The sequence below is a fragment of the Rhinolophus ferrumequinum genome, chromosome 20 (genome assembly GCF_004115265.2).
Source record: "Rhinolophus ferrumequinum isolate MPI-CBG mRhiFer1 chromosome 20, mRhiFer1_v1.p, whole genome shotgun sequence".
Classification (NCBI taxonomy): Eukaryota; Metazoa; Chordata; class Mammalia; order Chiroptera; family Rhinolophidae; genus Rhinolophus; species Rhinolophus ferrumequinum.
The window spans coordinates 57537306-57546825 of NC_046303.1; the positions used below are offsets into that span (position 1 = coordinate 57537306).

Here is a 9520-nt window from a genome sequence, read left to right on the forward strand (position 1 = left end):
AGAACAAAGGGAGAAGGGAACAGAATATATTCAAACAAATAGTAGATGTGAACTTCCCAAACTTGTGGACAGAACTGGATCCTTGAATCCAAGAAGCAAATAGAACACCTAATTACCTCAACCCCAACAGGCCTTCTCCAATGCACATTGTATTGAAGATGTCAAAAATCAACGACAAAGAAAGAATCCTCAAGGCAGCCAGGGAAAAGAAGACGATAACCTACAAAGGAAGGCCCATTAGATTATCATCAGAGTTTTCAGCAGAAACTCTACAAGCCAGGAGGGAGTGGAACTAAATATTTGAACTATTGAAAGAGAGATATTATGAGCCAAGAATAATATATCCAGCAAAGATATACTTTAGATATGAAGGAGGAATACCTTTACAGACATCCAGAAGCTGAGGGAATTTTCTAACACACGACCTGCACAACAAGAAATACTAAAGGAGGCTATTAGACCACTATCCATAGGGATAATTTGTGGCAACCAAAACATAAAATGGGGAGAGTAAAGGCCTGAACCGGAATATAGGAATGAGAAAGTAAGCACGCTGAAGAAAATGGAATATTCTAAATATCAAACTGTCTTTTACATAAACTTAATGGCAACTATTCAAAAAAACTCCAGAACGGAAATATAGGACGTAGTAAAAGAAGAAACAGAGGAAAAAATCATAGAATTCCACCACACAGAAATAATAGACAACAACAAAAAGGCAAAGAAACAATGCAAACACAATCTCACCAGAAAACTAAAGATAGAATGATAGGAAATCCTCACCTATCAATAATCACCCTAAATGTAAAAGGACTGAATTCACTAGTAAAAAGGCACAGAGTAGCAGACTAGATCAAAAAACTAAACTCAACCATATGCTGCCTCTAAGAGACACATCTCAGCTACAAGGACAAATATAGACTCAACGTGAAAGGGTGGAAATTGACACTCCAAGCAAATGGAATCCAGAGAAAATCAGGTATAGCCATACTAATATGAGATGAAACAGACTTCAGGATAAAAAAGGTAACAAGAGACAAAGATGGACATTTCATAATGGTGAAGGGGTCAAAACAACAAGAAGACATAACAGTCATCAATATTTATGCCGCTATTCAAGGAGTACCGAAATTTACAAAGCAAGTACTAACAGAACTAAAGGGAGAAATTGACTAAAGCACAATTATAGTAGGCCACCTAAATAAATCATTGATAGCTATGCATAGATCATCCAAACAGAAAATAAATATAGCAGCTCTAAATGACACATTAGATGAAATGAACATAATTGACATTTATACATCACTTCATCCTACAACATCAGACTATACATTTTTTTCTAGTGTACGTGGAACATTCTCAAAGATAGACCATATATTGGGACATAAAACTAACCTCAGCAAAGTTAAGAAGATTGAAATCATACCAAGCATATTCTCTGATCACAAGGCTTTGAAATTGGATATCAACTGCAAAAAGAAAGCAGGAAAAACCACAAATACATGGAGATTAAACAACATACTTTTAAAGAACGACCGGGTCAAAGAAGAAATTAGAGGAGAGATCTAAAGATACATAGAAATAAATGAGAATGAAAATACATCTTACCAAAATTTGGGGGATGCAGTGAAAGCAGTTTTAAGAGGGAAATTTAAATCATTACAGGCCTGTCTCAAGAAACAAGAAAAATACCAGATAAATAACCTCAAGTTACACCTTAAACAACTAGAAAAAGAGGAACAAATAAAACCCAAGGTCAGCAGAAGAAAGAAAATAGTAAGAATCAGAGCAGAACTAAATGAAATACAGAACAAAAAGACAACAGAAAAAATTAATGAGACAAAGAGCTGGTTTTTTGAAAAGATTAGTAAAATTGACAAACCCTTGGCTAGACCTACTAAGATAAAAAAAGAGTAATAAACAAAATCAGAAATGAAAGGGGGGGGTTATCATGGATGCCACAGAAATACAAAGGATCATCCAAGAATACTATGAAGGACTATATGCCACCAAATTCAATAACCTAAAAGAAATGGACAAGTTCTTAGAAACATATAGCTTTCTTAGGCTGAATCATGAAGAACTGGAAAATCTAAATAGACTGATCACCAGTAAGGAAATTGAATCAGTCATTGCTTTTCAGTCTTCCCAAAAGCAAAAGTCCGGGACCAGATGGCTTCACTAGCAAATTCAACCAAACCTTCAAAAGGATCTGATACCTGTCCTGCTCAAACTCTTCCAGAAAAACTGAAGAAGAGACACTACTCCCTAACTCATTTTATGAAGCCAACATTACCCTGGTACCAAAACCTGGTAAGGACAACACAAAAAAAGAAAACTACAGACCCATATCTCTGATGAATACAGATGCAAAAATCCTAAACAAAATTCTAGCAAATCGAATGCAACACTACATTAAAAAATTATTCATCATAACCAAGTGGTGTTCATCCCAGGGGTACAAGGATGGTTCATCATATGCAAATCCACCAATGTGATAAATCACATAAACAAAATAAAGGACAAAAATCATGCAATTATATCAATTGATGCAGAAAAAGCGTTTGAGAAGATACAACATCCATTTATGATTAAAACACTTAATAAAATAGGTATAGAAGGAAAACACCTTAACATTATAAAGGCCATGTATGACAAACCCTCAGCTAATATAATTAACAGTGAAAATCTGAAGCCATTACTTTATGTTCAGGAACACGATCGGGCTGTCCCCTATCACCTCTGCTTTTCAACATAGTGTGGGAAGTCCTCGCCAGAGCAATCAGGCAAGAGAAAGAAATAAAAGGCATCCGAATTGGGAAGAAAGAAGTTAAACTGTCACTCTTTGCAGATGACATGATGCTATATATATAAAAACCCTAAAGACTCCACCAAAAAACTATTAGAAACAAATGAATACAGTAAAGTTGCTGGCTACAAAATCAACGTACAAAAGTCCATTGCATTTCTATATACTAACAATAAAATCTCAAAAAAAGAAATAAAAAAAAAGCAATTCCTTTTGCAATTGCAGCAAAAAGAATAAAATACCTAGGAATAAACTTAACCAAGGATGTGAAAGATCTATATATTGAACACTATAAGACATATTTAAAAGAAATTGAAGAAGACACAAAGAAATGGAAAAACATCCGCGCTCATGAATTGGAAGAATCAACATAGTTAAAATGGCCATATTACCCAAAGCAATATACAGATTTAATGCAATCCCGGTCAAAATCCCAATCGCATTTTTTAAGAAATAGAACAAAAAATCATCAGATTTGTTTGGAACCACAAAAGACCCCAAATAGCTAAAGCAATCCTAAGAGAAAAAAAAAACAATGCTGGAGGTATCATACTCCCTGACTTTTGCTTGTACTACAGGGCAACAATAATCAAAACAGCATGATATTGGCAGAAGAACAGACACATAGACCAATGGAATAGAACTGAGAACCCAGAAATAAACCCCCACAAATACTGACAGATAATTTTTGACAAAGCAGCAAAAAACATACAATGGAGAAAAGACAGCCTGTTCAATAAATGCTGCTGGCAGAATTGGATAGCCACGTGCAAAAGAATGAGACTGGACTACTATCTGTCACCATGTACCAAAATTAATTCAAAATGGATCAAAGACTTAAGCATAAGAACTGATACAACAAACTGCATAGAAGAAAACATAGGTACTAAACTTATGGACCTTGGGTTCAAAGAGCATTTTATGAATTTGACTCCAAAGGCAAAGGAAGTAAAAACTAAAATAAATGAACGTGTATATCAAACTTAAAAGTTTCTGCACAGCAAAAGAAACCATTGAGAAAATAAAGAGGCAACAAACTGAATGGGAGAAGTTTTTGCAAACAGTGCCTCCGATAAGGGGCAAATGTGCAAAATTATAAAAGGAACTCATGAAACTCAACAACAAAAAAACAAACATCCCAATTGAAAAATGGGCAGAGGACCTGAAGAGACATTTCTCCAAAGAGGACATACAAATGGCAAATAGACATATCAAAAAATGCTCAACATCACTAATCATCAGAGAAATGCAAATAAAAACCACAATGAGATATCACCTCACCCCAGTCAAAATAGCTATCATTAACAAGACAAATAGTAAAAAGTGTTGGAGAGGCTGTGGAGAAAAAGGAACCCTCATACACTGTTGGTGGGAATGCAGACTGGTGCAGCAGCTATGGAAGGCAGTGTGGAGGTTCCTCAAAAAGTTAAGAATAGAATTACCATATGACCCAGCAATCCCTCTCCTGGGTATCTACCCAAAAAATCTGAAAACATTTATCCATAAAGACACGTGTGCTCCAATGTTCATTGCAGCTTTACGTAAGGTGGCCAAGACATGGAAACAACCAAAATATCCTTCGATAGGTGAATGGATAAAGAAGTTGTGGTATATATACACAATGGAATACTATTCGGTGGTAAGAAAAGATGAAATAGGACCATTTGGGACAACATGGATGGATCTTGATATTATAATGCTAAGTGAAATAAGTCAGACAGAAATAGTAGAGAACCACATGATTTCACTGGTATGTCGTATATAAATCGAAAACAAGAAAAGAACAAGACAGACAACTGAAACAACAAAAATTCATAGACATAGACAATAGTTTTGGGGTTACCAGGGGGTAAGGGGTAAGCGGGCAGCAGGGCTCCAGAAGAATGTAAAGGGGTCTAATGTATGGTGATGGAAAGAGAACTGACTCTGGGCAGTGAACACACAATGTGAGATACAAATAATGTGTTACAGAATTGTACACCTGATATCTATGTAACTACTAATAATTGTCACCCCCATAACCTTTAATTTTTTTTAAAAAAGTTTAAGTAGAGTTACTACTTCTATCTGAAGGTGAAGTAGACCAATAGAATACCTTGAAGTAGAGCAATACAGCTCAGGTGAGAATGGGTAAGAGTTAGCAGAAGATATAAGGCGTAGCAAGAATCAAAATTTAAGAACCTTCTTAGATTTTTAAAATGTTTAAATTTTTAAAATAACAAGGCGCGCGCGCTCACACACAGGTACCGTCTGCGCCGCTGAAAATCACTTCTACAGTCATCCCTATAAGGAGCTCAAGTGTGCTCTGGACAAAATTATTATGACCACTGCACCAGAAACTTCTACAATCATCTGGGCAGCGTCGTTCTCCGAGTGACGTAACAGGACAAACAACAAAGTGCCCAATTCCACCTCTTCTAGAGGACCCCCAGAAGAACGGCTTCACAAATGTGCTCTTGGGACCGCTTAGCAGGGACTGCAGGACAAGCCAAGGTTAGCTACACACAACCTCAGAACTCCGGGTTGTAAAAGCATCTAGTAGAATCCCAAGGCGCGGAGCCCACCGCGGCCGCCTAGGCACCGACCACACCGCCGAGGGAGGGTGCGCCACACCCGGTGGCGGCGCGAACGTCCCCGAGGCGACCCTTGAGGGCCTTCCCTGGCAGCAGCACACTCTCACGCAAACGCAGCCACCCGGAACGCTTGAACAAACTTGCTGAGCGTAGGAGATCCCCAGACTCTTCCTCCCAGGGAAATCTAACCCGTCAGCGAGAGCCGTACAGACCACAGCACGCGCGAAGATCCCTGCTGGAAGTGGGGAGTGGGCGGGAAAAGGCCGCGGGCGGGCCCGCCCCGGAAGAGCAGTGGAGACTTCCGGCGTCTCCTCCTCCGGAGGCTAGAGCGTAGGGCGCGGACACGGCTTGCCCAAAGTGGATTCGCCGTGACTGGGAGGCTGATCCCAGGTTGAGATCGCCTTGGCAACCGGGCTTCAACTTCCTAGACGCTGGGACGCGCGCCGGAAGGGATTCCTCTGGTCAAATCTCCGTTGTTTGTTTTCTGGAACCTGGTAGCCCACATCATGGGTTTGGTGCAGCAGGGCCCGCTTAGGACGTTTAAACCACTGGCTTATATTGCCCCTCCCAGGGACCTCGCCGTTGGCAAATCCCGGAGGAAGTGAAATCACGAACCCTCTGATATCCACTATGGCACTGAAGTCCATCTTGTTCCTTTCGGCTGAAAATTTAGCAATACTAAATTTTATTTTATTTACCAAATGTTTACGTATTAACTGCCTATGGTGCTCCAGGGAATGCAGGGGTAAGAAAAAAATTAATGATCTCTGTTCGCTTGGAGTTTAGTAGTAAAATGGGTAATAACAGTATTTACTTAATAGGTTTGAGTATGTAAAGTACTTAGAATAGTGCCTGGCACTGCATAAGTGCCCAGTAAACATTAGCTGTTATTATTTTCATCTTGATCATTCCATGGTCATCATCATCACTATTATCATTTACATTTTTAAAAAGATTTTTATTAAAATATAGCTAACATACAATATTAGTTTCAGATGTACACCAGTTATTCAACATTTATATACCTAACGAAGTGATCACCATAGGTCCAGAATGCTGTGACACTGTACCACCGCTATCACAGTATTATTGACTACTGTATATTCCCCATGCTGTACATTACATCCCCATGGCCTGTTTGTTTTATACCTGGAAATCTGAACCTCTTATTCCTCCTCACCTTTTTTACCCCTTTTTAAAATTTTCAATTATAGTTGACATGCTGTACAGTCGACATTATATTAATTTTGGCTGTACAGCATAGTAGTTAGACATTTCTATTTAAGAAGTGATCCCCCTGACTAGTCGAGCTCCCACCTGGCGCTATACATAGTAATTATCATAGTATTGACTATATTCCCTATGTTTTACTTTACATCCACATGACTATTTTGTAACTACCAATTTGTACTTCTTAGTCCCTTCACCCTTTTCACCCTTCCCCCAAATCCCCTCCAATCTATCACCTCGATTAATCTAGTAGCCGTCTTACACCAGATATAGTTATTACAATATTATTGACTATATTCCTTATGCTATATGTTACATGCCCATGACTACTGTGTAACAACCAATTTGTACTTCTTAATCCCTTCCCCTTTTTCATCCACCCTCAAACCCCCTCCCATCTGGCAACCATCAAAATGTTCTCTATATCTATGAGTTTGTTTCCGATTTGTTTGTTTATTTTGTTCTTTAGAGTCCACATATAAGCAAAATCACATGGCATGCGTTTTTCTCTGTCTGACATACTCCACTCAGCACAGTGCACAGGTTCATCCATGACACCACAGATAGTGAGAACCCATTCCCTTCCATGGCCGAGCAATATTCTTTGTATAAATGTACCACCTATTCTTTATCCATTATTCCATCTATGAACACCGAGGCTGCCTCCACATCTTGGCCATTGTAAACAATGCTGCAATGAACAGGGATGCACACATTACCTCGAAGCAGCGTTTGGGTTTCTTCAGATAAATACCCAGAAGTGGGATTACTGGATCCTTCTTTGTCTCTTGTTATAGCCTTTGTTTTAAAGTCTATTTTATTCAGTATAAGTATTGCTACCCCAGATTTTTCTTTTTTTTTTTTTGATTTTCATTTCCATTTTCATGAAATACTTTTTCCCATCCCTTTCAGTCTGTGTGTCTTTCAATATGAAGTGAGTCTCTTGTAGGCAGTATATGTAAGGGTCTTGTTTACTTATCCGTTCAGCCACCTCACCTGTTGATAGGAGCATTTAATCCAATTACATTTAAAGCAATTATTGATAGGTATGTAATTATTGCCATTTTATTCACATTTTTTTATCTTTTCTTTTTAAAGAAACACCTTTAACATTTCTTATAATTCTGCTTTGGTGGTAATGAAATGTTTTCGCTTTTTGTTGTCTGGGAAACTAAGCTCTTTGTCCTTCCATTCTAAATGAGAGCTCTGCTGAGTAATCTTGTTTGTAGGTCCTTGCTTTTCATCACTTGGAATGTTTTGTGCCAGTCTTTTCTGGCCTGCAAAGTTTCTGTTGAAAAATCAGCTGATAGTCATATGGGAGCTCCCCTATGGATAACTAATTACTTTTCTCTTGCTGCTTTTAAGATTTTTTTTTTGTCTTTAACCTTTGTCATTCTAATTAAATGTGTCTTGGTGTGGGCCTCTTTTGGTTCGTATTGTGTGGGACTTGCTGTGTTTCCAGGGCTTGTATGTCTATTTCCTTCACAAGGTTAGAGAAGTTTTCCATCATTATTTCTTTAAATAGGTTCTCAATCCCTTGATCTCTCTCTTCTCCTTCTTGTACCCCTATGATGTGAATATTGGTATGCTTGATGTTCTCCCAGAGGCCCCTTAAACTCTCCTCTTTTTTTTTCCTGTTCTGTTTGGGTGTATTTTGCCAACTTACTTTCTAAGTCATTGATTTAATCCTCTGCTTTATCTTATCTACTGTTGATTCCCTCTAATGTAGTCTTCATTTCAGTTATTGTATTCTTTATTCTGACTGGTTTTTATGTTTTCTATCTCCATTTTTATGTTTCCTGTGTCACTGAGCATCCTTATCATCAGTGTTTTGAACTCTGTATCTGGTAGATTGCATGTCTCCCTTTTGTTTAGGTCTTTTTCTGGAGCTTTTGTCTCTTCTTTTATTTGGACATGTTTCTTTGTTTCTCCATTTTGGCTGCCTCCCTGTGTTTGTTTCTATGTATTAGGTAGGGCTTCTATGCCTCCCAGTCCTAGTAGAGTGGCCTTATGTAGGAGGTTTCCTGTGGTTCCCAATGGCGCCGTCTCCCTGGTCACCAGAGCCAGGTGCTCCAGGTGTCTTCCTTGTATGGGTTGTATGTGCTCTCCTATTGGAGCTGAGCCTTGGTTGCTGTTTTCACATCATTAGGAGCGATTGACCCTCAGGCTGATTGGTTGTGAGGAGTGGCCATGTCTACAGTGGAGGAGCTTTGGTACAGGGGCTGACTTTATGGAGCAGGATTCACTTTACCAGGACTCTGGTACCTTGGGTGTGTCATCCTTGGAGGTGGTGAGGTGGTGCTCTGGCTCGGTCCTAAGCTGGATACCAGTTGTGCCAGCCCCATGGTCTCCTGGAAGGGGACCTGCTGCAGACCAATTTCAGTCACAGCAGCCACAGATGGTTGCTGCCTGCACTGGGCTTGGAGGTGCCTTGAGAGGCCAAGCTGCAAACCAAGGCCAGCTGTTGCTAGTGCTGGGCTTAGGGCTGATCGGCTAGAGGTATAGGACATGCCAAAGCCATATACTGCTTGTTTGGGTTTTGTGAATCTTTGAGAGATTTTAGGAAAGCATGCAGCATGCCAAGACAGGACAATTGTACGGAAAGCCACTGGAAGTGGCTTGGTTTTGCCCAAAAGTTGGGTTTGGTGGGGTCTCAGGGAATCATGATGGCAGGGCAGATGAATAGTGTTAGCCAGGTGATGGAGACTCAGATATGGTGGCTGCCTGCCTTTGCATACCCATAGAGGGGAGGGCTCAACAAAGCGACAATGCCTTCTGCTAGCTCCTCCGTCCAGGAGAGAGCTGTCCCTCCAGACCTTGCTCTGAAGCCAGAAAACTCCATTCTTCCTTGTATGCCCCTGCTGCCTATTGAGCTGCTGCCCTAGCAATGGCCTCAAGGCAAGTGAGT

At 39.7% G+C, this 9520-nt stretch overlaps 1 protein-coding gene across 8 annotated transcripts in view; it reads right to left on the bottom strand.

Moving 5' to 3' along the window:
- The window catches only part of LOC117012360 (cytochrome c oxidase assembly factor 1 homolog), a 46846-nt gene extending 41173 nt beyond the window's left edge, over window positions 1–5673 (bottom strand). The window contains exon 1 of one of the 8 annotated variants that reach the window (XM_033088566.1): window positions 5595–5673. The gene's annotated coding sequence lies outside the window, so the exon portion shown is untranslated. Of the gene's footprint in view, window positions 1–5315; window positions 5491–5571 lie in introns of those variants that run through there. The other 7 variants (XM_033088559.1, XM_033088562.1, XM_033088565.1 and 4 more) reach the window with 7 other exon arrangements.
- Between the last annotated feature and the right edge of the window lie 3847 nt (window positions 5674–9520).